This window comes from Sminthopsis crassicaudata, chromosome 2 (assembly GCF_048593235.1).
Source record: "Sminthopsis crassicaudata isolate SCR6 chromosome 2, ASM4859323v1, whole genome shotgun sequence".
In the NCBI taxonomy this organism is placed as follows: domain Eukaryota; kingdom Metazoa; phylum Chordata; class Mammalia; order Dasyuromorphia; family Dasyuridae; genus Sminthopsis; species Sminthopsis crassicaudata.
The window spans coordinates 636,442,171-636,465,209 of record NC_133618.1 but is presented as its reverse complement, the minus strand read 5'-3'; the positions used below and the strand labels follow the sequence as shown (position 1 = coordinate 636,465,209).

The 23,039-nt window shown below is 35.8% G+C and overlaps 1 protein-coding gene across 2 annotated transcripts in view; it reads right to left on the bottom strand.

Annotated features, from left to right (window-relative positions):
* The window catches only part of CTNNA3 (catenin alpha 3), a 2,038,107-nt gene that overhangs the window by 1,686,348 nt on the left and 328,720 nt on the right, over positions 1–23,039 (bottom strand). The window lies entirely within an intron of this gene.

The window sequence follows — 23,039 nt, the reverse complement described above, 5'->3', positions numbered from 1 at the left end:
TTTCCCCACATCCCCTATAACATCCATCACTAATATTTTTTTCTGTCGTCTTAGTCAATCTGAGAGGTGTGTAGCAGTACCTCACTTGTCTTAATTTGCATTTCTCTAATCTATAGTGATTTAGAGCATTTTTATATGACAAGAAATAGCTTTTTTGTCTGAAAATTGTCTGTTCATATCCTTTTACCATTTATCAGTCAGCAAATGGCTTGGATTCTTATAAATGTGAGTCAAGTCTCTATATATTTTAGAAATGAAGCCATTCTCAGAATCCTTGGATGTAATTTTCCCCAGTTTTCTGCTTGTTTTCAAATCTTGGCTGCATTCTCATTCATTTTCTAATTCAGAGATATTGAAATTGCTCTCTGACTTCTAGTACCGGTGCTTTTTATCTATATGCTTTGGGGCAAGTCAGTTACTCACTCTGGACCTAAGTTTTCTTAGTCCTCAAAAACAGCAGGCTAGACTAAATAACTTCTGAGGGTCCTTGTAACTCTAGGTTCAGAATCCTAAGTTTTATGAAGCCTTTCCTCACAATAACCCTGCAAAATAAGTAGTCTATTATTATCCCTATTATAAAGAAAAGAAAATTGAACTCCAGAGAGATAAGGAGATTTGTGCTGGGTCACACAACTAGTAAGTGTCAAGGTCAGAAATTGAATCTAGCTCTTTTGAAATCTGTATTCTTCATCAAAGAATGGCATTGTCACAATATTTTTTTCTTGGTTTTGAAAAAGTACAACAAAAACAACTTTTCTAAGTTCACACAAGGATAGGTGATTTCTTTTTTAAATAAAAGGACACATCATTTAAAAAAACAAAAACTTTCCAACAAAGTCTATTCTACCTAGTAAACAACTTTGGAAAAAATTGAATTTCTGGTGTCTGAGCCTTTCTTTCCTATCTTCAATATGTAACATTTGAGAAATAATGTCACTCTGGCCCCTATTAACTTGAGATGCACCAAGAGAACTTTAGCAAACACTAAGACTGAGTAGTGAAAGTTTAAAATAGATGGAAATACTATCACAATGAAAAAGAAGCATTGTAGTAAAATGATAGGAAGGTAATTTCAATTTAGAAAGGGGAAGAAAAAAGGATCTATAGGTTTCATAAGACAAACCATTCCCAAATCAGTATTTGCCTTGTTATTTGAGTCTGTAAAAAGAAATGTATGTTGCCTTAAAGACAGTAGAGAATATCCCTAAGGCACTGGTGGTTTTTTTGTATTGTAAAATGTTTAAATGTTAGTGGTGCTACCTGAGTATGATGCCAGAGCTCTATGGAGTATTTGCTGAAGATGCTAAAGAGATGTAGTATATCTTTGCTGTGCATTGGACTTAATGACCTTTAATGGTCCTTTCCATCCCTAAATCTATGATCTAAGATGCTAGAATTCTTGGAATATAGACCTTTGTCTATGTCGTCCTATAATCCTTCAGGAATATAGGGAAGATGGGTATGGCCTTTTAGCTCACATGACATTGTATAGATATTAATGGAACAAGTAGGCTTTCCATCAATTACCACCTTCCATTCTTGCCAGATGAATAGTCCATCTGATTTTTTAATCATACATTTCTGATGAAATATTTACTTCTCCTGAATAATTCATTGTTGGGAATCTGGTAGAGCCTATACATGTCCACCATATATCTCTTAAATGCACTTTAAGTGACCTGCTAACTTAATTTTTTTTTGAGAATAATATCCATAACTCATAGCCTGAAGCATTACTGTTATACAAGATCATTTGATATTGAGCTGAAGGGGACCTAAGGGATCAATTAATCTTTTATCTACTTCCCTGTGTCTCAGTTTCTTCATCTGTAAAATATGGAAGTTATGTAGAGGGTAGAATAGAGAAGAGAAAGATTAGAATGGATGATGAGTTCCTATTTATTTGAGTTTTATATTGGATGGTTCTTTCTTCAGTGTATATTGGGAGGCAGATAAAGTATTTCTTAAGTGCTTAAAATGTACAAAACACTGGGTTAAAGCAGAATGACTGGCTCAAAGTCAATCCAGAAAGCATAAGAGGCAGTATTTGAACCAGGTCTTCTACCTCTTGTACTACCTTTCTATTGCATGACATCAATTTTAAGCAATATACTTAAGCAGTATATTTAAGCAATATACTTTTGTTTTGAGAAGCTCAGAGTCATTAAGGACACTGTAAGTTTCTTTTTAATATCTAAGATGGGGGTAATGATAGATCATCTTGAATCCACCCAAATCTGGAACTTTGGAAGAATGTTAATGTTGATTTCTCTCATTCATAGGTATATAGACTCCCTCCAAATGAACAGTACATAGACCTTCTACATCTAATCTTATATTGATCTGGCATATCCCCTCCTTGATTTTCCATAAATAAACTCACCAATGTAGTCTGGTTCAATTAATGTCACATATATAGTAGCATTCTACTTAACATAACTCAACATAAAGCAGCAGAGGAACATTGATTATAACCAGAAGAGACCTTATAGGTAACCCTATCCAAGCTCTTAATTTCAAAATGGAAGAAACTGAGATCCACAATAGGTCAAAATATTGGAGCTCAAGAAACAAAAGAGAACTTGGTAGCTATTAATCCAATCACTTCATTCTACAGATAAAGAAACTGAGGTCTACAGAGATTTGGGGTTTTTTCCATAGATATACAAAGATAAGTGTCAAATCTAAGATTCAGATTCAGATCTCATATCTCTCAGATCAGCATCCTTTCCAGTGTGTATCCCACTATATTCCAAGTCTTTGACGATATCTTTCATGCTATTTTCCCCATATTAGTTATAGCTCATAATATACTACAGGCAACTCATATAATATACATTTCCATTACTCTGAGTCGATCTCAATTCTCCTAAACTTGTATTGGTCCAGGAATTGAAAATCTGGAGCATCATCAGATTATTGGTATTTTAAATCTGGGCTTTTGTGGCAACAAGCAGCTTGACAAGACCGAAAGTACTGTGTGCTTCCCAAATGGGAATTCCCTAATTCCCTAATGTTCTTCCCCAATTCAATTTTAGTCCTAGTTCCTTGCATATCAACAAGATCTCTCCATTATATATGAATACAAATGTAGACCTAGAAGTAGAAACAAACTTAAGCAATGAAAAATAAAGCCAAATATACATGTGTGTCTATTGCTTAACTTTTTTTTAAAAGGAGAGAAAAAAATACCTGATTCTGTAGAACAAAGTGCAATTTTATCAATCTTACATTAAGGTAATTCCTCTGTATGTATCAAAATCATAGGCATTTCTGCAACAACTAACATGAGGGAGAGATTGCTCTGAAATTTGAAAGTAGTTAAGGAGTTTGGAAGCCAAATGTTTAACAGTGCAATGAGCTCCTGTGCTATTTCCAGGCTGACATTTTCAGAGCTCCTTTAATCTACCTAATGGGCTGTCCTTGGATACAAAAATGACTCTTCTGATCTATTGGCAGTTAAGTCTACACCATTAGGCTGTTTTTCCAGTGGTGCTGATGAATTTCCTGACCTATTCAAACATTCCCATTGGATTCCCCCTTGTGACCAGTGGCATATGTTGGTGAGATCCAGTCCTGGGATTTACAGAGGAAGCTAGAGCCTGAGAGAGGAGAAAAACTAATTGGCTAAAGGGCCCTTCAAGTCAATGGCCTCAACTCATTCCCTAACCCAACAAATTTGTTCCTACTCAAAATTTTTATGAAGTTGCTCTAATATTTGCTTACTTTCTAACTTATGCTTTCATTTAGTTGGCTGCTCCCTCATAGTCTCAAAAAACCAGGTTATATGGAAAATAAAATATATTTTTAATTCATTTGGCCTTTTCCACTCCTAAGACAATTTTCTGACTCCAAAAATAGATGAAGTTACATGAAGGTCTATGTCAGAAGTGTTAAAACACATGGACTATGGAGTGCATGAAACCCATGATATTTCTGAGTAAGACCTGAACCCGATTAAAATTTAATTGGATAATATTTTAAGTAAATAAAAATTTGATAAAGTACATAAAATGTTAATATATGGTTTTCTAAGTTAATATGTAGTCAACAGAGATCCTTATCTATGATTTACTGGCCCCTGTTTCTATTTGTGTTTGTCACTATTGGTGTATATACTTGAATTACCTTTTAGCTATATTGATCATCAATGTAAATTCAACCATAGTAGCTAGTGTCCTTAATTTTGTAAAGTTCAGTTTACTATGTATAAAAAAAAATTCTCCATGTTAAGTTCTCCAGAAGTCCATGATCTCTCTCTATCTCTCTCTGTCTGTGCGTGTATGTGTCTCTCTCTCCTTTCTCTGTCTCTTTGAATCTCTATCTCTTCCTCTCCGTCTATCTTTCCATGTGTGTCTGTCTCTGTGTTCTCTCTCTTTTTCTGTCTCTGGCTCTATCTAGCTGTATGTTTCTCTCTCTCTTTCTCTCTTTTTCTGTTTCTGTCTCTCCCTCCCTCCCTCCGTCCATTCCTCTCTCTAAACAAACAAAATATCAGCAAAACATCTCAAACATCAACAAGCCTCTCCTCTCCTCTCTATTCATATCTCTTTACAGTTAGCACATAGACATTAATTAAACAGACCTGATCATGTCATTCCCCTACTCAAAACCCCCCTGCTTTTTAACCACTTTGAAAACATCTACATTTACTCACATGTGTTCTCTTCTCACTAGAGGTATTCTCAAGGACACATTGTTTTGTTCTTTGTGTTTTTATTCACAGTACACAACATACAATAGACACTTTTAAATGTGTATTCAAATAGAATGATTTCTTCTATTAGTCCCTTTGGCAGAGCAGATAATATATACACCAACTTCCCTTTCAATATTAAGGAGAGGACAAAAATAGTCTAGAGAGGGACAGATCCTCCTCTAATCCAAATGGGAAGGACAATTTATCAATGCCTTATCAATGCCTAAATGTCAATTGCCATATCCGATTACCTTATCAATGCCTAATTGCCACTTTTCCTTCTAGAGTTCTAATAAATCCTTCCTTTTTGTTTAGATAACATTGCTTCATTAACATTGACAATAACCAAAAGACCAATGTAAAACAGGCTTACTTAATATTCTTCAGTGATTAAAAGACAGTGACTAGGAAGATGACATTTTATGTTCAAGAAATGGCCCAACTGGTTTCCAAAGATTAATGTTTTATATTAATAGTCTCATACATGGGTAGTGCAAGGGGGTTCCACTTATTCAAAAGACAGAAAGGCATGAATGTTGACCAGGTTCACCAAGAAATGTTACCCAGGAGCCCAAATGGTGATGGTATGCTTTGTAGACAATAATCTCAAAACTCATTGAAACTTCCTTCTTCCTCCTCTTAATATTGAAAGAAGCTACCATTTAGTTTTTTAAATTGATTTGTATAAAAAACTACACGTAATGAGTTAACTTATGAAGGTATAGAAGCCTCAAATACTTTCCAAATACTTCTATTACTTGACTAAGAAATATTCATGTTTCTGTTTTCTATCATGTCGAATAAATTAGAGGCACTTGTAAGGACTAAATTGCAGAAGTTTATGTCATAAAGTTTTATGTGACTTCATTTTAACTTGCCTTGAGTAGCTTTCCATCACAGTCTGACAGTGCTAACTATATTTTAAATGCCCTCATGGTATATAAAGGAAAGGAACTAACTTAGGAAAATCAACTTGAATTTCACCCAAAAGTTAATAAGCAAGTGTTTGTAAGAAGAGAAATTAATTAGCTATACTTCTTGCAATGGAGATTCTCCAATAATGATATAGGTCCTGAATTTGAGACAAACTGAAGCTTCCCAGGGATTCAGAATGCATGACATTGCACTAGAAATGTGAAGGATATTGAATTGCCTTTCTCTCCCAAATTACAAAATCATTTGGGTTAGAATAAGTGGAAAAACCTAAAACTGATGAAGAGGTGATAGTATATTAGAGACCACCTGGCCAGAAGAAGAAAATTAATGATGAATTATGGGAACATATCTCATGAAGGCACAGTACAGTAGGCATGAGTAGCCAGCCTTCTAAGTTCTTAAGAATGTTAAAGGTTCACGAAATCCTAGGACAACAATGATTGTTAAAACAGCAAAAAAGAAATGTTTGGTTGTATTTTTAAGCTTTGTTGGGGCTCCTAAAGGATTATGGTGAATGTCGTATTGAAGACAGAATTGTACAACTCCTTTTTGGCTTTTGATTTCCCAACTAAGAAGAATAATCTTCTTACTAGAAAACATAGAACAAAAATGATTGGCAGGAAATTGAAACTCAATCAACAAGTATTAATTTGGCCATTTACTATGTGTTAAGGAAACATGAGTAAAAAGAATGAAAAAAAATCTTAGTCACAAGTTTACATTCTAATCAGAAAGACACATACCATATATCTACTATATATACACACACATATATATATACACATATGTATATATATAATACCATATATATGTACCATAAATATTTAATATATTTTATTTATTTATATATTATATACATATAATATATAAATGATATATTTATATTATATATAAATAATATAATGTATATTTATAGTAATCTATTTATATTATATATAAATATATGATATATATTATATATAATCTATGCAGAGAGAGACACAAAATTCATAAATAAAAAGTAATTTGATAGGGAGAAGATTCAGAAAAGAGTTCATGGAATCTGAGATATATCTGAAAAGAAGAGAAAGACTCTAGCAGAGGCAAAGAGGGAGGATATTCCAGATATGGGGATTAGTTAGTTAAAAAACATAAAAGCAGAGATGAGTGTCATGAATGAGGAACAGTAAAGAGACCCATCTGGCTATATTACATAATGTCAGGAAGGAAGTCATATCTAATGGACTGGGAAGCAAGGTAGGGGACAGGTTGGGCAGGACTTTAAAAGATAAACAGAGAAGTTTTTATTTTATCTTATAAAGCCACCGTTCTTCACTGACTGGAGTCATCTGGTCAGATCTGTGCTTAACACAAATTACTTTAGCATCAGATTCTAGTTCATCCTACAGCAGTAGCGAGGTAGCACTATAACTTGGAGCCAGGAGTATATGAATTCAAATCTAGCCTCAGACATTTACAAGTTATTGAGCCTAAGCAAGTCACTTAATCCATGAAGGAAAAGAGAGACAGAGAGAGAGAGAGAGAGAGAGAGAGAAAAAGAGAGAGAGAGAGAGAGAGAGAGAGAGAGATTAAACTCATAATTCCTAGTCTCATAGGGACTAAGATTAAAGAAAATTGGGAAAAGCTTCTTGCAGAAGATGGGGCATTAGCTGAGACTTGAAGGAATTCAGAAAAGGCAGAAAATGAAGATGAAAAAAATGTCAACAATGAAGTGGAAAAGCATGGAGTCAGGAGATGTGTGCATGAATGCCTGCTATGATTGTTTTTATAGAGATCCCTAACACTATTGCATGTAATTTTTTCCTACAGAAGTTAAAACAAGACTGGGGTCCAATAAAAATACCAAGTGATGCTTCTCATAAGAGAAGTACCGATTTGGTTTATAAAAGTTGAATTTTAAATTAAAACATTATCATCCCTCTTCTACTATTATAAGAACTGGGCAGATCTGCAGATAAGGTCATCTGCTTTAACTGGGATATTTGTATATTATTTACAGCTCTAATTTTTGTTCTGTAATTGGGAAATGCTGTCCTAATTCTGCTTGTTAATGGCCACAATATATTGCCCACACAAATGAGGGGAGAACAGTCTGCTTACTTTAAGCAGCAGGGATAAAATAATGGGACAATAAAAAGATTTTTAGCTGGAAATGGGGGTTATTCATTCTCTGGACTAAATGCCTTTACCTATGGAGGAGATGAGCTATGGTCACATTCCATCATGGCAGCCAATAAAACTGAAACATACCAGCCTGTGAAGCAAATGACAGTTAGTCATTCAGGCACTTGGTGACCACTACTCTGTTTCTCTTTCTAATAACACAATCAGCGAATCAATAACCATGGATTGAGTAACTAATAGATGCAAGCAATCTGGAAGGAAAAATCCATAATTTCAAGCTGTTCCAATGTGATTTAAATATTGGGGTTTTGGAGGGCATATTGTTTGATCTCTAATTATTATTATATCAGTATAGAGGATTGGAAAGTACCTCCATCATTGTCATTCAGAAACAATTTACTATCTTTGCAAGTATCTTTAAGCACTGAGAAGTTCAACAGTTTGCCTGTTCTCATGGAGATAGCATCCTATGAAATAGAGAGAGGATTTGAACTCCTGATTTAAAGGATGGTTTTCTTTGAATTATGCATTTAAAATTCTGTTTTGACAGGAAAAAGCAAAAAAAATTACAATAAAACATTCTTATTCAAGACAAAAAGTTTTCAAATTCTAAACATTTCTGTTATAATGATAACATTCAGAGCTGGAAAATAATTCAGAGCTGATAAATTAATTAATCCAAATGTATCTTTGAACAAAATAATATCTATATAGGTTAACTTGTCCAAGGTCAAATACCTAGCAAATGAGAGAAGCAGGATTTATGGGGAATCATCAATCAAAATTAGACTGAATTAGATGACATTTGAGACCCTACCTAAATAAGAGATTCTGACGGTCTGTGATTCTGATCTTAAATCCATTGCTTATTTTTTCTGACATAGTCAAGATTTGTTCCCACAAGATCCAAGGAACTGTGGGCTTAAGAGTTGCTGTGGAATTTTCTGGCAAGGCCCAAACCATCTTAGCATTGAAGGATCTTATGAATTTCCATATTTGAAGCCTCCCACATTACTTGAAAAGTGGATTTTGCAAAGAAGAGTTTCTATAGTAATCATGTCACACTGAAGGGCTGGAGATGACACTAACATGAAGAAAAGGAAAGAATCGTGGGCAAAGTTGTAAGCATATGTGGGTCCTACACAAGTTTGGCTGTGAAAAAGTAACTTAAGACTTTTACTTTGGCATCCTTAGCAAGAAAAAAAAAAGTAGTTGCCAAATATAGTTAAAATGCTGAATTGCAACAGTTAGAGTGATTCAAGATTCAGATTCTGAAAGGACTTGGTTCATGCAAACTTTTGATGTCCTAGCAGAAGGAGAAAAGACAGAGCTGACCAAGTCAGACAAAAAGCTTCTGGCTGAGGCTTTCCTGATTCCCTCTAGATGGCGGTGCTTCCCCTGTTCCCTAAAACATCATCACTTTACTTAACCGTGTAAATTTGGGGTATCACATTTATGTGTCCACCATTTTGTTCTGTCTTTCACATAACTAATACTCTATAAAGTCTTGTTGTCATTGACTTAGCCAAGACCCAAAGGCTGCTTTTCAATAAATGAATATTTCGGTACTCATTCCTATCAAGCTAGATAGATATTAGGGGGTAAATATGACTTTGTTAAGTTAATCAGAAAACATTCAAAGAGCTTAGGTGTCCTATTTCTTTGAAATCTTGCCTTTTAGATTGTCTCTATCATTTGTCTCTAGTATAAAGAAGAATAATGTAAATAAGTTTTTTTCCTTGAAAATTAAAGAGCTAAACTAAATAAGGTATTATTATGTGGCTAGTTACTTAATTTATATTCTTTAAAGATTTATGAGGCTAGCAAGTATATGTAGGGGCAGCTAACTGTCACAATGGATAGAGCACTGGCCTTTGAATCAAGAAGACTCATCAACCTGCACTCAAATCTTGTCCTCAGACACTTCCTATCTGTGTGACCTGGGCAAATTGCTTAATCCCTTTTGCCTCAGTTTCCTTATTTGTAAAATGAACTGGAGAAGAAAATGGCAAACCACTCCAGTATCTTTGCCAAGAAAACTTCCAAAGGTGTCATGAAGAGTTGGACATAACTGAAAAATGACGAGAAGGGCAACATGTTATATCTGTCTAGGGACTTGGCTTTTTCCTCTCTTGAGACATAATTTTATAGAATTAGGGCTGGAAGAAAAGTATCAAAGTTTAAAAGTTCCCAAAGGCTAAGAAATTCAAAAGGGAATTATAGGATACTGATTGTCTGATTGTTTTAAATACTTGAAGGCCTAATTCATTCATTTTAAAGACGAGAATATTGAGATCCAGAGGGGTTAAATTACTTGCCTGAGATCACACAGACAGCATTCTATATTTGTCTACTACCATTAGAATCCTGTTGCCTTAGCTACCCTTGGCAATATAATCAACTGACATCTCATTACCTCCTAGTTACTTAGAATGGGTAGATAATAACTTGCCACTTTCCTACTAATTTTCAGTCAGAAAAAAAAAATAAATCCTGGTAATAGAAGCAGTGAGTCATATTACAGGCTTGGGGAGGAAACTTTTTGTTTATTTGTTTGAAACAGAGTTGGACATCCTTGTTTCAGACTTTCTTTAAAAGAGCAACAAACCCACTGACCTTCAGATCTGGCATCAGACTTTGAGTACAGGTGACTTTTGCCTCCATTGTAGCCTCCAACCTGTCAATGGTACAATATCTCTCTATTATGCCCTTCTTCTCCTCTGGCACTAGCACCGGAATGCTGCAGACACTCATCACTTCACACCTGGGTCATGGCAATAACCTGCTTGGCAATCTGCCTGACTTAAGTATCTCTCTCCTCCAAAACATGCTCCCTCTGGCCACCAAAGTAATGTTCCTAAAATGCAGGTCTACCCATATTCCTCCATTTACTCAATTAACTCCATTGCCTCTGAGATCAAATGCAAAATTCTCTGCTTGGCATTCAAAGCCCTTCATAGGCTATCGCCTTCCTCCCGTTCCAATACCTTTGATTCAGTGACACTATCCTCCAGGATATTCATGAACAAGACATCCCATGTGTTGGATCTGGATGTTTTCTCTTCAGGTCCTCCATGCCCAGAATGTTCTCCCTCCCCATCTCTACCTACTAACTGTCTTGACTTCCTTCAAGTCCCAACAAAAATCCCATCTCCCACAGGATGCCTTTCAGAACCCCTCTTAATTCTAGTGACTTCCCTTTCATTTACTTAATACTTATCTTGTAGATAGTTTATTAATACATAGATTTTGCATGTTGCCTTCCCATTGTGTTGTAAATTCCCTGAGATTATGGTAGTTCTTGTGACTGACTATTATTGCATCCCAGCCTTTCCCACAAATGTGAAAATGACTGCTACTTGTAGCATATAAATGATGGCTACCTGTAATTCTGGAGGAGGTAGATATAGAAAATGCAGTTAAAAAAAACACTATTCACCACTTGTTAGGTATGTAAGATATAATGGAGATTCCTTCATGTATGGGCTGGTCCAGATGGTCATTGAGTTTTCTCCTGATTCTCTTGTGATTAGGTGATTCTATGTGATCTAAACTACACCGTACACATAATGGGATATGTGCCCCCAAGAGCTTCCTTGAAGACTACTGTTTGCAAATTAGAATTAAGAATTGAGGATGGGAAAAAGGAAGAAGAGAATGGAATATGGAGTTTTCAAAGGAGAAATTTTTTTCACTATTACACATAGGATTGATCTTAAGCAAACATTGTACTGCCTATGAGAAGCTACTGTACATGCAAGAAAAAAAAATAACCAAGGAGTCTGGCTAAATAGCCAATGGTGTTCATGATTACACCCTCTATAAGACCATTCTGGCTACTAAGCATAGAGAAACTTAAAATTGTCTAATGATGACCAAAAGTAAGGGGACCTTTGAGAGAGAGAAAGAAACAGAGAGAGACAAAGAGATAGATAGACAGAGATAGACAAGACACAGACAGAGACAGATAAAGAGAAATTGAGAGACTGAGAGGAAGAGAGACAGAGAGACAGACAAAGAGAGAGAAAGAGATAGAGAGAGACAGACACAGACAGACACAGACAGACAGACACACAGAATAGCTCTCTGGTTTATTTCTCCCAAAGCATTCAGAAAAAATTGCATAATCAAAATCAATGTAATGCAGGAGAAAGAGCTGGTTCTGGAGTTTGAATTCCCATTCTAAGGCTAATAATTCCCTGTGTAACCTTGGACAACTCATGACAATCTTCATGGATTTCAGTTTCTTATTGCTAAAACAAAAAGGTTGGAATAAATAGCCTCCAGGATGCTGCAGTGGATAGAATGCTGGGCCTGGAGTTAGGAATTGGGAAGACCCGAGTTCAAATCTGTTTTCAGAAACTTACTAGCTGTGGGACCCTCACTTAACCCTGCTGGCTTCAGTAGGAAAGAAATGGCAAATTGCTCGAGTATCTTTGCCAAGAAAACTCCAGATGGGGTCACGAAGAGTCAGACAAGACTGAACAATGATAAGGTACCTTCCAGGGCTATATTAACGACATTATGAATTTATTCACATTCCCAAGTCTTACTGTTCCCATTTCAAAAATGGAGAAATTAAGGCTCTTAAATATGACTCATCAGAGGGAGAAATCAAGACTAGAATTCAGTTGGGCTTACTTCTAGGTTTCTAACTTCCAGCTGCTGAGAGGACAAATCAAAGTTAAATATGAGAAATAAACATGGATTGTGTCCAATTCCCCTTCCCTAAGGAGACACCTCACTAAAAGAATCAATGGAATGAGCTTTGGGCCTCTTAATTGGGTCTACTCTGTTATTCACCCTGAGTGAAGAGATAAGAGGCTATTTGCAAGACAGATTTTAAACCATCTTAGTCAAGTGACTCCTTTTCCAATCTATTTCCAGTAACAGATTCCACTGTGTAAACCCCTCCAAACCTCAAGACATCTTTTATAATAACAGTCACCCCTTTGGCAGTTTAGCAGGGGTATAAGAATAAATTAAATCCAAGGATGTGTGAAGTACTCCAAGCTTCACAGAGAAATTCATAATATTGTCATTATCTTCTTTGTAAATTTTCCCATCTTTTGCCCTCTACAACCAATGATAGATAGCAATGTATTACAATGATCTTTGTGGTGATTTTTTGACCTGTGCCCATCACAAAAAAATGAGTGAGATGGCCCAGGAAGTGACATTTCCCATGTCCCTCTGGTGACCAATGAAACTAACTCTACTGAATTCTTTGCTTAGCTCTTTACCGAGAACCTATGGGCAAACTACCCTTGCATGTGGCTACAACAAACTAATCAATCAGCAAGTATATAGTGAGTCCCTACTGTGTGCCAGGCACTGTGCAAAGCTCTGGGCATACAAAGATAAAATAAAACAATTCCTGTCTTGAAGGAGTTTTTGCTTAGCACTGAGACAGATGATATATACATAAATAAACACATGCCAAATATGTGCAAGGTAAAATGTGTTGACATTCATGTCTTCTGTTTTCATTTATATTAAGAATGTCAACATGGAGGTGCTCCAGTTCAATTCAATTTAATTTAGTAAACATTTATTAAACATCTACTACAGCACATCCAATGTCCTCCAGTAAGCCCTGGGGACACAGCCAAAACCAAAATTGTCTCTGTCTTAGAGGAGGTAATAACTCATTGACCATTACTAAAAAGATCTTATATGTGTACAAGAGCAAAGAATTAGCTGGAAGGGACATTAGAGGTCAGGTAGCTTAAGTGCCTCATTTCACAGTTGGGAAAACTGAGGCCTACAGGGTAAAAGTGACTTGTCCAAAGCCATACGTGGTAGTAAATGGCAGAGTAAGGATTTAACCTCAGCCTTCAAATCAAATTTTCTTTCCATTGTCCTCTACTGCTTTATAATGTTAAGGGATAAAATTCCAAAAGCATTCAGATTATTTTTTTAAAGCTTGTTTTCTTCTTTATTTTATTTATTTATTTAGCTGAGGCAATTGAGATTAAGTGACTTGCCTAGGGTCACACAGTTAGGACATGTTAAGTGTCTGAGGTCAAATTTGAACTCGGGCCCTCCTGACTTCAGGACTGAGCCGTCTAGTTGTCCCAACATTCAGATTCTTAATACCCTATGTAAATTTTTCCTTTATTATCCATCTTATTTGTGCTATTTACAGTGTTTATTTAGGTAATGAAATGTAATGGGAAAGAGTATTAATGAAGTCTTATTAGGAGTCTTTTTTTTTTTAAATATAGGAGATATGTGAGGGTATAGCTCTCTTCTAGCTGTTTGGGGACAGAGGGAGATGACCTTCCTACCTCAGTTAACTCTGGCTACTATGATAGAGCTCAAGAAAAAGTGATCCCTAATGGGTCATATTGGCTTGATTGAGGCAATGACTTTCTATCATGACTAGGGTCACTTCCTGATCCTTAGAAAGTGGTGAGCTTTAGATCTTACAGATTTTGAAATGCAGAGGATAAAATTTTGTCTCCAGAGTTGAGAAAAATATTAAATATAATATATATATATATATATATATATATATATATATATATATATATATACATGTGTGTGCATATATATGTGTTTGAATGAATGAACTGATGAGCAGAAAGAAAATATCAGTAAAATGAAGCCAAAATCTAGATTGAAAAAGCAATATTGGTTCCAGAGAACAGATAATAAAACACAGCAGAAAGGTAAGAAAGAAGGTGAAGAGAGGGTCAGATCATGTCACTAGAACAGGTACTTTTGATGGGCTTTCTTTGTAATTTCTTTGTTATAATGGAAGATTAAATCTAGAGAGGGGAGGAGTTGACCTCCAAATGACATAAATTTCAGACAAAAAAAAACATCAATAATTATTAAAATAGAAAAGTTGTCTCCAAGTTTTGAAAGGATATCCCTGAACAGGCGTGTAAGAAGGAACATGACAAGAAACACACAAGTTTATTAAAGTGAAAGAAGTAGTTGACATTTCAAAAAAGAGATTCTTAGGGCGGAGCCAAGATGGCGGAGAAGAAACACACGACTCAGTGAACGTCCTCACTCCCTCACAACCAATTAGATAAATTAAGTCTCAAAATTAGCTCAGGACTGATAGATACCACAAGGACTGGAAGCACGACTTACCAGCTGAAGAGAATCTGGAGTTTCAACAGGAAAGGTCAGTTCTCAGGGGAGGAATAAGAAAGACCAGCACAGACGGTGGGGTAGGGGCACACTGCGCCCATTGCGCTGGGAAGGGCTCTGGGATCAGAGAAGCCACTGAGGTAAAGGAATCTGGCACAGGCTGTTAGCTCTTCTCTGCTAATTATTTAGCAGTTCAGAAGAGAAAGCCAAAATATTTTAAAACTCAGATTAGATTTTCCCCGGACCCTGGGGGTGACTCAACAGACTCGGCACCAGGGGGTGTGGCCTCAGCTACCACCTGAGAATAGTTAAGAGATTGACAAGTGGGTGGATACGGCCCAAGGCAACACACACTGCCTAGCTTAGCTGGAGGGAGTGGAACTCAGCTCCAGGAAGTCCCAGAGAAGAGGAACCTTTGAACTAGGGACCGCGGTTTCTGGCAGACACTTCCAGTTTGAGCGCAGGGGCTTCTCACTTCACCTGCTGCAGACATCCACGCCCCACCCGGACACATAGGCTGGGCTTCCTGCAGTCTTCACTATTCTACGCCCTCGAAGCACAGTAGTGCTAATCACCTCTGAGGCACTTCCAGGGAGGGGGTGGGGAACTCTCTCCCAGAGCTCTCTCTTAGCTCAGGCTCAGGAGCCGCTGCATCCATCCGGTCTGGGAGGAAGCTGGTAAAGAAGTAAATAATTTCCTACCCCAGGGACAGACCCCAAAAGATTTTTTTAAGTATGAGCAAAAAAGCTAGAAAAACCATAGATTCCTTCTATACAGAGAAAGAGCGGGTATCCAACCCCGAGGAAGTTGACAGCAGAGAATCAGATAACAACCTAAAGGGGAACGATTCCTGCCCCCCATCACATAACTCTCTCCTAGAAGAAGCTCTTAAAAAATTGAGGGAGATCGAAGAAAAATGGGGAAAAGAAAGGGAAGTTATGATAGAGAATAACAACGTCCTGAAATTGGAGTTGGAAAAAATAAAGAATTCACAGGAGATGCAGGGAAACAAAATTAGTGAATTAGAAAAGGTTAAAAAAACACAGGAAAGTAGGATTTCTGAATTGGAAAAGATAAAAAAGTCTCAAGAAAATAGAATTTCTGAATTGGAAAAAGAAAATAATTCTCAAAAAAAAAAAATTAGGGAAATGGAAAAAAACTCAATAGAGCAAAATAATTCATTTAAAAACGAAATTGGGCATTTACAAAAAGAACTAAAAACTGTGAAAGAAGAAAATAACTCCTTAAAAGTCAGGATGGAACAAATAGAAATGAATGATTCACAGAGAACCCAAGAATCAGTCAAACAAAACAAAAAAAAATGAGAAGCTGGAGAACAACGTCAAATACTTACTGGGAAAATCTATAGACCTGGAAAATAGATCTAGGAGAGATAATCTGCGGATTATTGGACTTCCAGAAAACTATGACCAAAAAAAGAGCCTAGATTCTATTTTACAGGAAATTATCAAAGAGAACTGTCCAGAGATAATAGAAATAGAAGGGAAAGTAGATGTGGAAAGAATTCATCGAACTCCTTCTGAAATAGACCCTAAAAAAAGAACACCACGGAATATTGTGGCTAAGCTGCAGAATTACCACACAAAGGAGAAAATCCTGCAAGCAGCTAGAAAAAAACAATTTAAATACCAAGGTGCCACAATAAGGGTCACCCAAGATCTGGCTGCCTCCACATTAAAAGATAGAAGGGCCTGGAACCTGATATTCCGTAAGGCAAAAGATCAAGGACTGCAACCAAGAATGAACTACCCAGCTAAGTTTAGCATCTTTTTCCATGGAAGAAGATGGTCATTCAATGAAACAGAGGAATTCTATATGTTTCTAAGAAAAAAACCAGACTTAAACAAAAAATTTGATCTACATCCACAAGACTGAAGAGAAACAGAAAAAGGTACACAGAACCCTTGAGAACTGTAACTCTGTTGTGGGTATATAAAAAATACTCAAGGATAATTTGATTTTACTGATATAAAAGAAAAAAGGGGGGGTGTGGTAAAGGGAAGGAGGTCGGTTCAGAAAAAGGGGAAGGAGTGATAAAAAGAGGGAAACTACATCCCAGGAAGAGACATAGAAAATACACCATATCTGAGGGAACTTAGTGAGGGGGAGAATCATTGTGTGAATCTTACTCTCATCAGAAAGAGGCTCAAAGAGTAAATAATTAACATATTTGTTTTTCAGAGAATTTTCTCTCACCTCATTAAAAGGGGGGAGAGGAAAAGGGGAAAGGAAAAGGAGAATAAGTGAAGGGACTTGGAGGGAGGGGGGAGGGATCCTAAAAAAAAAAAAAAAAAAGAGGGAGGGTTGCGCGTCACAAGGGGGGGTCTGTAAATTAAATATCGGGGAGGGGGATCAGGGGGGTCAAGGGAAAAAAGTATAATCTGGGGATAATACGATGGCAGGAAACACAGAATTAGTAATTTTAACTGTAAATGTAAATGGGATGAACGATCCCATCAAACGGAGACGGATAGCAGATTGGATCAAAAAGCAGAACCCTACAATATGTTGTCTACAGGAAACACACTTAAAGCAGGGAGATACATACAGAGTAAAGGTAAAAGGTTGGAACAGAGCCTATTATGCTTCAGGTAAAGCCAAAAAAGCAGGGGTAGCTATCCTTATCTCAGATCAAGCAAAAGCAGAAGTAGATCTCGTTAAAAAAGATAAGGAAGGAAACTATATCCTGCTGAAAGGTAGCATAAATAATGAAGCCATATCAATACTAAACATATATGCACCAAGTGGTATAGCATCTAACTTTCTAAAGGAAAAGTTAAGAGAACTGCAAGAAGAAATAGACAGTAAAACTATAATAGTGGGAGATCTCAACCTTGCACTCTCAGATTTAGACAAATCAAACCACAAAACAAACAAGAAAGAAATTAAAAAAGTAAATAGAACATTAGAAAAACTAGGTATGATAGACCTTTGGAGAAAACTGAATGGCAATAGGAAGGAATATACTTTCTTCTCAGCAGTTCATGGATCCTATACAAAAATTGACCATATATTAGGACATAAAGATCTCAAAATTAAATGTAGGAAGGCAGAAATAATAAATGCCTTCCTCTCAGATCACAATGCAATAAAAGCTACATTCAGTAAAAAGTTAGGGGTAAATAGACCAAAAAGTAATTGGAAACTGAATAATCTCATCTTAAAGAATGACTGGGTGAAAGAGCAAATTATAGAAACAATTAACAATTTCACCCAAGATAATGATAATGATGAGACATCATATCAAAATCTTTGGGATGCAGCTAAAGCAGTAATAAGGGGAAATTTTATATCTTTAGAGGCTTATTTGAAGAAAATTGAGAAAGAGAAGATTAACGAATTGGGCTTACAACTTAAAAGGCTAGAAAAAGACCAAATTATAAACCCCCAACCAAAAATTAAACTCGAAATACAAAAATTAAAAGGAGAAATCAATAAAATTGAAAGTAAAAAAACTATTGAATTAATAAATAAAACCAAGAGTTGGTTTTATGAAAAAGCCAATAAAATAGATAAACCTTTGGTAAATTTGATCAAAAAAAAGAAAGAGGAAAATCAAATTGATAGTCTTACAAATGAAAAGGGGGATCTTTCCACCAATGAAGAGGAAATTAGAGAAATAATAAGGAGTTACTTTGCCCAACTTTATGCCAATAAATTTGATAACTTAAGTGAAATGGATGACTTTCTCCAAAAATATAGGCTCCCTAGATTAACAGAGGAGGAGATAAATTGCTTAAATAGTCCCATTTCAGAAAAAGAAATAGAACAAGCTATTAATCAACTCCCCAGGAAAAAATCCCCAGGGCCAGATGGATTCACATGTGAATTCTACCAAACATTTAAAGAACAATTAGCCCCAATGTTATATAAATTATTTGAAAAAATAGGGGATGAAGGAGTCCTACCAAACTCCTTTTATGACACAGACATGGTACTGATACCTAAACCTGGTAGATCGAAAACTGAGAAAGAAAATTATAGACCAATCTCCTTAATGAATATTGATGCTAAAATCTTAAATAAGATATTAGCAAAAAGACTTCAGAAAATCATCTCCAAGATAATACACTATGATCAAGTAGGATTTATTCCAGGAATGCAGGGCTGGTTTAATATTAGGAAAACTATTAATATAATTGACCATATTAATAATCAAATTAATAAGAACCATATGATCATCTCAATAGATGCAGAAAAAGCATTTGACAAAATCCAACATCCATTCCTACTAAAAACTCTTGAGAGTATAGGAATAAATGGATTATTCCTTAGAATAATCAGGAGTATATATTTAAGACCGTCAGTAAACATAATATGCAATAGAAATAAACTGCAACCTTTCCCAGTAAGATCAGGAGTGAAACAAGGTTGCCCACTATCACCATTACTATTCAATATAGTACTAGAAACGCTAGCCTCGGCAATAAGAGCCGAGAAAGAGATTCAAGGAATTAGAGTAGGAAATGAGGAAATTAAACTATCACTTTTTGCAGATGACATGATGGTATACTTAGAGAACCCCAAAGACTCTGCTAAAAAGCTACTAGAAATAATTCAAAATTTCAGCAAAGTGGCAGGATACAAAATAAATCCACATAAATCCTCGGCATTTTTATATATCACTAACAAAATGCAACAGCAAGAGATACAAAGAGAAATTCCATTCCAAACAAATGTTGAGAGTATAAAATATTTGGGAATCCATCTACCAAAGAAAAGTCAGGAATTATATGAGAAAAATTACAAAACACTTGCCACAAAAATAAAATCAGATTTAAATAATTGGAAAGACATTCAGTGCTCTTGGATAGGCCGAGCGAATATAATAAAGATGACAATACTCCCCAAACTAATCTATTTATTTAGTGCTATACCAATCAGACTCCCAAGAAACTATTTTAATGGCCTAGAAAAAATAACAACAAAATTCATATGGAAGAATAAAAGGTCAAGAATTGCAAGGGAACTAATGAAAAAAAACTCAGAGGAAGGTGGTCTAAGTGTACCTGATCTAAAGCTATATTATATAGCAGCAGTCACCAAAACCATTTGGTACTGGCTACGAAATAGACCGGTAGATCAGTGGAACAGATTAGATACAAAGGACAAAAAAGGGTACATCTATAGCAATCTAATCTTTGACAAACCCAAAGATTCCAACATTAGGGATAAAAATTCATTATTCGGAAAAAACTGTTGGGAAAACTGGAAATTAGTATGGCAGAAATTAGATATGGATCCACACTTAACACCATATACCAAGATAAGATCAAAATGGGTCCATGATTTAGGCATAAAGAGGGAGATAATAAATAGATTAGAGGAACAGAGGATAATCTACCTCTCAGACTTGTGGAGGAGGAAGGAATTTATGACCAGAGGAGAACTAGAGATCATTATTGATCACAAAATAGAAGATTTTGATTACATCAAACTAAAAAGTTTCTGTACAAATAATACTAATGCAAACAAGATTAGAAGGGAAGTAACAAATTGGGAAAATATTTTTAAAAACAAAGGTTCTGACAAAGGTCTCATTTCCAAAATATATAGAGAACTGACCATAATTTATAAGAAACCGAACCATTCTCCAATTGATAAATGGTCAAAGGATATGAACAGACAATTCTCAGAGGAAGAAATTGAAACTATATCCACTCACATGAAAGAGTGTTCCAAATCACTACTGATCAGAGAAATGCAAATTAAGACCACTCTGAGATACCACTACACACCTGTCAGATTGGCTAAGATGACAGGAACAAATAATGACAAATGTTGGAGGGGATGTGGGGAAACTGGGACACTAATACATTGCTGGTGGAGTTGTGAAAGAATCCAGCCATTCTGGAGAGCAATCTGGAATTATGCCCAAAAAGTTATCAAACTGTGCATACCCTTTGACCCAGCAGCGCTATTACTGGGATTATATCCCAAAGAAATACTAAAGAGCGGAAAGAGACATATATGTGCCAAAATGTTTGTGGCAGCTCTTTTTGTTGTAGCTAGAAACTGGAAGATGAATGGATGTCCATCAGTTGGAGAATGGTTGGGTAAATTGTGGTATATGAAGGTTATGGAATATTATTGCTCGGTAAGAAATGACCAGCAGGAGGAATATAGAGAGGCCTGGAGAGACTTAAATCAACTGATGCTGAGTGAAATGAGCAGAACCAGAAGATCGCTGTACACTTCAACAACAATACTGTATGAGGATGTATTCTGATGGAAGTGGAAATCTTCAACATAAAGAAGATCCAACTCACTTCCAGTTGATCAATGATGGACAGAGGTAGCTACACCCAGAGAAGAAACACTGGGAGGGGAATGAAAATTGTTAGCACTAATATCTGTCTGCCCAGGTTGCATGTACCTTCGGATTCTAATGTTTATTGTGCAACAAGAAAATGATATTCACACACATGTATTGTACCTAGACTATATTGTAACACATGTAAAATGTATGGTATTGCCTGTCGTCGGGGGGAGGGAATAGAGGGAGGGGGGGTAATTTGGAAAAATGAATACAAGGGATAATATTATAAAATATATATATATATATATATATATATATATATATATATATATATAATAAAAAAAAACACTGAAGTAGCAAGCTTATAAAAATAAGCTACCAAGAAGGTACAAAAAATAAAATACCAAAAACACTCAAAAAAAAAAAAAAAAAAAAAAGATAAGTAGCCTATTGAAAGCAAAGATAACTTGCATTCAAGAAATTCATAAAAAGCATCATTGAAGACCCAAGTGACCAGGAAATAAAAGGTGGTAGGTCATGTAGTGAGAACAAAGGCTAGCCTTCCAAATTAGAAACTATCTTGAGAGGATAGAAGTAAAATAAAGTGCAATGGTTGCGTTTTCTCTCTGTCACCTGCTAACATCTCATCCCAAGCAGTGGATCTTTCCTTCCTTTGTTTTTCTTGCCCCAAACATACCTAACAAAGTTATCTTTATAGTGCATTAGAATTTTTCCAAGATATTTGTACATACCATGCTTTTGTATCTATCCTTAGCTATATATTCCTTCTTTTGACTCTTTCAAAATCCAAGTTCTTCAGTGAGTGCTCATGTAATTCACTGAATTTTCCTCACTGGATTTATTTGCTATTATGTAGGGTGTCCCAAAAGTATTTTAAGCCTTCAGAGATTAAAGACTTATAGTAATTCTTTGGGACACCTTGTATTGCCAAGACTTCATCTTGATCTTTTCCTATTTCCCTTTGTACATCATTTCTCATAAAATCTCTGACCATAGGAACATCCCTGTCTTGTCTCTGTCATTTAAAAAATCTGTTCTTTAAGATCTAAGCCCTACAAACCTTAAGACGGCACTGTCACTCCCTTGGGGTCATAAGTCAGTTCTTGTTCTCTTTCTCCATCATCTAAGAAGTGGAATAGTAAGGTATTTTGAATTTTAGACTCAGAGTTTGAAGGAACCTTATAGACTATGTTATGCTATCTATTCTTTTCATAGATGTGGAAACTAAGGCCCAGAATTGTGAAATAATTATCATAAGGCTATTATATTCAGTAGGATCAAGAGAAGATATTAGTTCCTAATCCAGTATCCTATCTATTATACCAAGGAGTATCCTCTGGCAGATATCTTGATTACTAATAGTGGGTAAGTGGCCCATCATCATTATGTTTTCCCTTCCACAATTCCTCATTCTACCCATGTGTCCCTATTTATGGCTAAGTCTTCTTGACCCAGTGCCAAGACTTCCTACTCCCTAAATCTTTAGCAACCATTCCTGAAATAATCCCTTCTGCCATTTCTAGAATAGATTCCTCTTTTCCTTACTTCCTCTCATACAAAATATGCCATCTTGATAATCTAACACTTTATCCTCCATTAATTGTACTCAACCTCTTCATACCATATTACTCCGATCCTCTCCGAAGTCTCTATTCCCAGCTTTCTATTTGTGACTATTCAGTTATTTCAGTCACATCCAATTCTTCATGACTTCAGTTGAGGTTTCCTTGGCAAAGAGAAGTTTGCCATTTTTTTTCTCCAGCTTATTTTACAGATGAGGAAATTGAGATAAGCAGGGTTAAATGATTTGCTCAAGGTTACATTTGAGTTCAGTCTTCCTGATTCTAGATCTAGCATTCTGTCCATTATTTCACC